This window comes from Monopterus albus, unplaced genomic scaffold (assembly GCF_001952655.1).
Source record: "Monopterus albus unplaced genomic scaffold, M_albus_1.0 scaffold329.1, whole genome shotgun sequence".
NCBI lineage: Eukaryota > Metazoa > Chordata > Actinopteri > Synbranchiformes > Synbranchidae > Monopterus > Monopterus albus.
Genome location: NW_018128209.1, coordinates 1,019,426 through 1,028,175, shown reverse-complemented (window position 1 = coordinate 1,028,175; position 8,750 = coordinate 1,019,426). Strand labels below are relative to the sequence as shown.

General features: G+C 40.0%; 1 pseudogene; it reads left to right on the top strand.

Annotated features, from left to right (window-relative positions):
* LOC109974369 (angiopoietin-2-like) overlaps positions 1–8,750 on the top strand; it is a 31,431-nt pseudogene that overhangs the window by 13,369 nt on the left and 9,312 nt on the right.

Sequence of the window (8,750 nt, the reverse complement as noted above, 5' to 3'; positions counted from 1 at the left end):
TGAAGATCCCCCCCCCCAAGCTTGAATCGGTATTTGTCACATTTATTGCACTCCTTGCCTTGTACAGCACTATTAAAGTGGTGAAGTCAGCCCTCTGAGTCCGTTTCTCTGTCACACCACCTTGCATGGCATAACTGAACTAATCCAACTTTCCAGGCCACATACTAAGCCAATGTCTTGAGAGACTGAGGATACACATTTAGTGGAGCCAATACATGCATGCAGGGCTGAAAAGTAGCTTGTTCTGTGTGGGTGGGTGAATTGTTTCAAGAAAATGACTTCTACAGAGTCATCAGTCAAAGCCATAAAGATCAGTCTGTAGGGATTTATGATCTTGATTTGGAGTCAGGGGTGTGACAGACAGACACACACTGTCAGATTGTTACCTTATGGCTATGATCAAGAAGCTTAACATGCATGGCTGCTGTATTACAGGGTTTTATTGTCATGTTGTAAGCTCAATGAGACTGTCCTGATTTCTATTAGTTGACCCCTTCCTACAACCTCCACTGTAAAAAATAAATGCTGACTGGATGGATTCCCCACCTGCTCCATTCACCATGATACCATCCAACATGCATCTTACCACTTTATATAATATAATCAGTGGCGGGCCGTGCATTTCATACCTGGGCCTTCAGTGGGGACTTATCCAACTTAATTCACCTCTTAATACCACCACTACCACGTCGCAATTACAGAAACCATCAATACTATACAAAAATGCAATATAATTAATGTGGGATTACAGAGAGAGAGGGGTATTTTGTGTATTGAGGGTGAATACCACTTTTACTAAAGCAAGAAACCCAGTTAAGACAACTCCAGACCTCTACGCTACAGCCGCAACTGTGCCACGTACATCATCCGGAGCAGTTCAGAATCAATGTTTATCTAAACATAACAAAAACATATGAAGTTTAAATTAAATACATCATACTCACCAGAGATGCCATTTATAGACAAAATCCATACTCCTTTCTTTGCACAAGAAGGCTTCAATGACTGTCATAGAGGTGATCTCTGCATTTCAGTTCCAAGTCCTTTTCTAGTTTTGCTCTGACCAACCAATCAGAGGACGGAAAAATGCGGATGTTATTGTAGGCCAGCTAGCTGCCAAATCTGCTGCCAAAATGAGGAGTTTTAAACAAGAGATACAAATAAGACAAATGTTTTGTCATTCCAAGAGATTAACATACTTGTGAATATGGAATGGGTCCTACAAGACAGAGCACTGCCTCACTAATACAGTATACAGCAGAGAATTTAGAATTTTCATTCCTATGAATCCTCTGTGCAACATTAACAGTATCAATTAGCAGCAGAATTTAGGCAAAAGGAGACTTGCACTGTAATTCAAATAACAAACATGCTACGAGCACACATGCACTACACATAGCAGGCTTAAGAGTTTAACATTACGAGAGAACTCACATATAGGGTTGTGATTTATGTGCAAATACATATAGTTGCCATCAGTGAATACATGCCTGCATGTTTTTGCAGAAATCTCCAATATGCCCAAGGAGGAGCCAGTTCATTTCAGGGACTGTGCAGTGATCCTGCCCTCTAGAGTTACAGAGAGTGGACGCCTCCCAAACTCCACCCAGACTGTCAAGGTAGTAAGGCTTTATAGGTCATTGGCTTTCTCCTGTAAATATCACCTCACTGACTGTGAAATGAAACTTCTTTGTAAGACATGTATCCTTTTGTCCTGCAGTATTTAGCACTGGAGTCATTTCAACTTTATTAACTTTGCATACTTTTGCCCAGCCTGCATAATGTAAAGTTCACACACATTACTTAATGACATTCAGAGGACTTATCATTACTGTTTGGACTGCAGTCAACAGTGGAATTAGAAACTAGTCTGGTGCAATGGTAATTAGTGGAAGGGGTTGGTATAGAGGTTGATGAAAATGCCTTGCTGGGTTCCAGAGAGCTAAAATAATAAGCAACAGGAATATTATGCCCTGCAGGCTTCATGTTCAGTGAATGTGTGCTGTTGAAGGCAAAGCCAGAAAAGTTTAGGAGCTACCTCCATTGACCAGAAGTAGCTAGACTCAACCATGGCATACACCAGCAGGTTATCCTTTCACAGCTAGCATTCTTGGCTGAGATCTTCAGCTAACAAGAAAAAAGATGGTGTTAAATAGCTTTTTGTTATTCATTACTTTCAGCCTAGTTTGCTCATCTAGTTTTTCCTCATGCCCAACCACCTATGGTTTCCCCTGTTCTTCCTCTTCATTTCCTGTGGACAAAGCAGCCAGATGTTAGGCTCCGGTGCCATGTGTTTTCTTCCAACTGAGGCCAAAAAAATGTTTCTACTGATGCAAGTTAGTACTCCCCAAATCATTTCTGCTTTCAATCTATGCCATCTAATTCCAATATGGTTGGCAAGCTGGGTGGCTACATAAATGTGGGGCAGATACAAATGGCACCGTTTTCAAAGCAGAAAGCAGGTTCTTCCATTTGGTCCATAAACAAAAGACATGTGCATGTGTGTGTGGAGACCATTATCTAGGTGTCCATCTAAAATTTTATCACCAAGGTTCTGAATATTGATGTTGACAAACAAAATAACTCGGTGTATCTGTGTGTGTGGGTTTTTTTTTTTTTTTTTGTATTTCATAAAGTTGTTATGCACACTTTTGAGACCTACATATGCACAGGCCTCATAAAATTAAACACATTAGGGCTTTTCTCTAAACAAATATTCAAAATTATTTATTTTATCTCCAGGTGGTCCCCTGAAAATATCTACATGTATCACAATAATGCTGAAGTTGTCAAGAATGCTGCATTTTCATGTAAAGGATTTGGCCCTAAGTGACTTGCTATCAAATAATAAGTACATTTGGAGTATTAAATATGTATCAGTGTAAAATAACAGTTACGAAATAATTAAATTGTGAATTATATTTCTGAAACCTGTTTTGTATGATAGTGTGATGTTTTTAAGACTAAAACATTGACAATGTGCCTGAGGATAATCACATCATCTGTTTTCTGAAGTAAAAACACCTTAGGGTCTTTTGACCTTGATTTGGCTTTCCTATTCTGGGCAGGTGCTTGAAAGTCTCATTTCATTTCTAGCAGAAAATGGCCAGTTAAGATGTCAAAACAGAGGGGCCCTTTGGCATTCTGTACACATGCCACATACTGCGTGACTCTTGAGACAGGCCATGCTGGTTTGTTTGGTGGAAGATAGTCGAGCAACCAGCCAAGCAAATCAATTCATTTTCATTACTCACACTGCAGGTTGTAGAGATTGTTACTGAGTCAGAAATGTCATTGACAATATGTATAATTTGATGTGACAGCATTGTATAGAGGTTCCAACAAAGTGAATATGAAAACCTCAAAATTTCAAGATATCTTAAATATAAATATACTTGTTCAATTAAAAAGGGATCTTGGTAACAAAATGGATTTAATCTCAACACCCATGGAAGAAATTCAGTCATTTACTCATGATACCTAAGGGAAGCTGAAGTATTGTATGTCCTGTTAAACAAGTCCATCTAACAAAGCTAAATCTCAAATTCTGTCACTACATGAATAAGCGCAATTCATTCCTATTACTTCTTCCAAACATAGCTACATATGATAAAATGTGCAGTCAAGTAAGAAAGAGCGTGTAACCAAAGACCTCCTCCTCAACTCCCACTCAAGGGGATGAGAGAACATGCTGTGTTGGTTTTTGCTTCTCACTTGGATCATATTATTGTGTGACACCCTGAAATGTTGGGTTCCCCCCTTATTCCTGAGGCTTTCAAGGTACCCTTCAAATAACAAATGCTAGAGTTTGCTTTATTTCCTTGTCATTTTTGCCAGTTTTCACTCTGCTTTTTTCATTTTTTTGTAGACCTCACTGGTGCTGCAACATATAACATTTTGTCTTTAATCTTATTTAACTGACAGATGTAGTACACACTCAGGATTAATTAGCCATTAAGGTTAAACAGACCAAAATAAAAAGCGGGATTAAAAATCTGTCTTGGCATTTGTTTAAACTCATATTAAAATAAAGGATTTTTATTTAGTTTTTATTACATACACATCCCCAACTTTGTGTTAATATTTAGAGAATATTTTTAAAAAAAGTCTTTAATAAACCCACTCTACACTTCATTCAATGCCAGCTTTTGATAGTTAACTCTTTCTGATATATTCACATTTTGTTTAGTAGTGAAAAAGCACCAACTTCGGTTACAGTGGCTTAAGGGTTAAAAGCTTGTAACCTTCCTTTATTTCCAAAGGTGTCCTGTGAAATGCAGACTAGAGGTGGTGGGTGGACTGTGCTGCAGCATTGAAGAAAAAGCTCCATCAACCATCATGGATGGAGAGAGTACAAAATGGTGAGTTCTACAGATGGTAAGGTTAGGGTACATCATTATGATCTTCATTATATTTTTATATACTTATTTCTTTTTACTCACTAGTTAAAGTGCCTTTAGACCTTGTCGTACTGTGTTAGGTTGGCTCGAACACGGAAGTGAGCGAGTCACAAAAGGAGGCAAGAACAAACTAACATAGAGTCAAAGGAGCGATGGGTAACAACGAGCTAGACAAAATGCTGGAAAGAACTGGCAGGGGAGTGCACGAAGAGCAGGGACTAAATAGGGAGAAACAAATCAGGTGCAGCTGGTGGTAATCTGGGGTTAAGAAACAGGTGTGAAGGAAAACGTGATCAGGGTAAGGGAGTGAAAACAGAGAGAGGGGAGTGAGAAAGTCGGTGCAGCCGGGCAAACCTGACATACTGTTTACCTACTTTATATTTCACTTGTGTTGTTTGGCACTCAGTGTGGAAGGCAAAGTAAGACAGTTTAGTTTTTGTGCTACTGTTTATCCACTTTACATTACAGTTGTGTTGTTTGGCATTCAGGGTGGACAGCAAAGTAAGAATTTCATTGTTCTGGGAAACACATTTCTGTACTATGCATATGACAATAAACACTTTGAATCTTGAATCTCTGAATGAGTACATGTAGTATGGCTCAGTTTTTTCAACTGGACAGGAAGTTCCAGTAACTATCCATGAGTGGTTTGATATTGAGAGTTGTGGGAGATTAGCTGGCCTGTGATCCCAGGCGACCTGTGTTGTTGTATTTGGCTGCCTTCATGTACTCTACCCACCCCCTGCTGTTATTGCACCTGTTCTTGCTTCCTCTGCCCGTCATACTCCCACACATTTATAAACATACACTCTTGCACAAACACACAAGTCATGTACTTCAGTGACCCACAGAGCACTACTGTTAGTATCAGTCCACTAGATTAAAATTGTCTCTCATCTTAGAGAAATGCATGTGTAGATGAAAGTAAAAAGTGCAAGCCCCAAAACACAAATTGGTTATAATACATTAGAACACCTTCCTAGGGAGGTGTTCCGGGCATGTCCCACTAGGAGGAGGCCCCGGGGAAGACCCAGGACACGCTGGAGAGACTATGTCTCTCGGCTGGGGCGGGGAAGGCCCCGGCGCCGGAGGAGCTGGAGGAAGTGTCTGGAGAGAGGGAAGTCTGGGCATCTTTGCTTAGACTGCTGCCCCCGTGACCCGACTCCGGATAAGCGGAGGAAAATGGATGGATGGACATTATAACACAAAAGACTATCTTTCTTTCAGTTTTTTGGCTGGAACAATCATGTTTTAACACCTTTGGCTTTTGTTTTGTATGGGCTCACATTTCAGTAATGTGTTTTTTCAATAGAACTTATCCTACAATCGCACAATAGAGAAAAACATAAAAAAAACATATACCCACAAGCCTTTTGAATTATGTCAAATTACACAGAACAAACAAGCAAGGCTTGTTTGGGTTTTTGATTGAACAAAATAGCAATTTGTCTCTGAACCATGACAACAAATCAATTGCTACAGCTCAGACTGCAAAACAAAATACAGAGAGGACTGTGACTGCAAACAAAGAGTGCAACACACACACAAAAAAAGGTTCAAAATCTCTTTCAAGAACAATATTTTTACACATGGACAAATATTTGGCTCCAGATGGTGCGTGGGAGTACGGGGGCCCTGTAGCTGGCAGATAACGTACCCACTAAAATGCTTCACTGCCCTGTCCACACTACATATAGTCAGAAGCTGTGTTAATCAAAATGTTGAACCCCAGGCCTGCTGTCCAAATGATAACTGCTCCGAGGCTTTCACTATCTATTCAATCGCACTTAATACCAATAAAAGAGTCTGACATCTGGACAAAGTGACTAAGAATTCAGAGGTTCAGAAGGAAAAAATGTGTCCTTGTCTTTAAATGGGTCGAGGGTTTAACTTCTACAGATATAGATAACTCACCATTATACCTTGAAAATGTTATATGAATAAGCCCTCTTTATGGTTCCATGCTTAGTGACTGTAAGCTAACATATACCATAAATTCTCACACTGTAAGTCTACCTCTCTCATCCATTTGTGACAGCCACTGAGTTTCAAGAACCAAAGCCATATTACATTTCTCCTCTAAGCAGTCTCTTGTTCCTGAGAGATAATGTCCATCACACCCACAGCATGCTGTTTTCATTTAACACTGTGGTTTCCTTTGTAAAATCATATCTGTATTAATGTGCCTTCACCTGGTATCAGCGCAGCTCAACTCACTTATGTCCTTGACAGATCTTTTTACCTTTCTGTACCTATGTCCTTATATTCTACCATGTCCAAATGTACAGATGATTAACAAATTTGTTAAAAAAAAGGTCTTACTTAGCCTTACATGAACTACCAGAATAGCTTCAGTGCTCACTGACATATATTCTACAAGCTTCTGAATTTGCTTCTATGCAGTATTTGAGCCATACTGTAACTGTCTCAGAGGAGGTCACTGCTTCAACCACAGAAAACAATAAAAGGGTACACTCACTGTATTAAAAATAATATATTATATCAGAGATAAAATAAATCTGTCTTTAAATTATGCTAAAGAAATGAGAATTCTTTTAAAATATTATATAAGGGTTCATCTGAAAACTAGACCAATTTTCCTCATAGCGATAACACCTAACTACTGGGAACTAATTACTTAAAAGCAATTAGTGATTTAATTAAAGTCAAATCTCAAAATTAAAGCCAAAGACAATGGATATAATTTAAACTGATCTTACTGATGGCTCTCAATGTCCATTTTGGATGCTCAATGCTATTCTAAGGTCACATTGCCTTAACTAACAGAATCTTACAGGCATAGACAACCAGCTGCTACTCAGTTCTCCATGTCAGGTTACCTGATACCAAGAGCTACAAATGCATCAATCTTATTTTTATTTGTACTTTTTCTTAACAAAGCTTCAACATGCTATGCACGGTTAGAAAGCTCTATGTCTAATAAGTCTAAAGAGCATTTTAGGGTCCACATATCATTGTAACAGTCACCTATCCCATTTTGCAGCATTATAGCACACAAAACAGAAAAGCTGAGTCTTACATGTCTCTGCTGTTTGTAGCCGAGATGTGCATCCAAATGGCCATAGCTGGACATAGTTTTATCACAATATTCAAATGAACAAGATACACCCAAGAGTTAGTCCATCAAACATGCTGTCATGAGGAAAAAAATCTAAAGCAGTAGTAGTGCTGTTTGCAGTCTGCAGTCTTTATTCTTTCTTGTTTTAAAATTTTTCTTATTTTCTGGTCCACTGCTAACTCTAACCCAGCACCATGTTATAATTTTTGCTAGATTAAACACATAAACAAAATGCCTACAGTAATTACATGTATATAGCTCTTACATTGGTTAGTCAGACCACTGACCGGTGTATTAAGCCAACCAACTTGGTGAGCGACAGCCTACCTTCTTCGCAATGAAATTACGAGTTCAAAGAGGTATGACTCAGTCTATTAGAACGTATGTTTCTAGGTTTCCTACCCTGCTGGGGGATTTTTCACTAATTTATTGTTATGGTTTAGTCCCCCTCACCAGGAGGGTGAGGGAGAACTGAGCTAGGACTCAAGAGTGCTGACCCAGGTGCTAGTAAAAAACAGGTGGTTTATCGGTGGGGATCACAAAAAGGAACAGAGTCAATGAATACATACAAACTGGGCAAAGACGGCTGAGGAGAACGGGATGACCAGGGGAGTAGACAGGCTAATGGCAGAAACCAGGAGAGTAGGAGGATGAGGACGGACAAGTGAAAAATAAGAGAGTGGCGAACGACAAAAGAAATCAACAGCACAGGAACTGTCAGCATTGAAATCTAATTATGCATTGCTAAACTCATGGAAACAAAACATACAAAGAGATCCACAGCACAGGAACTGTCAGCGTGGACTTCTATAAATGTATAACACAAAACAACATATAACCAACGTACAAAATGAAATCTACAGCACAGGAACTGTCAGCGTGGAAATCAAAATGATGTATCACACATACCATTAATACAGGTATTTTGGTGTAAGTTCTGTTAGTGCTCCGGCAAAAACGGAGCGTCTGCCAGAGGTATAAATAAGGAGGAAGGTAAGAGCATAGCAGCCATTCAGTAGGACGACCCCGGTGCCAGGCTTGAGAGCGTAGCGGCCGTTCGGGAGGACGACCCGCCCGGAAACAGGAACTGGAACTGACAATAAGGGGCCATCAGCGCGCGGGTCAACCCACCCAGAGACAGGAACTGGAGATGGGGTGGCGACGGTGCACCGGCTGACCCGCTCGGAGACAGGAACAGGAACCGAAGGAGATGAGGGCTGCGCTAGCTGGAGGTCTGGCCGAGACGAGGGCTGCGGCAGGTGGAAAGATGG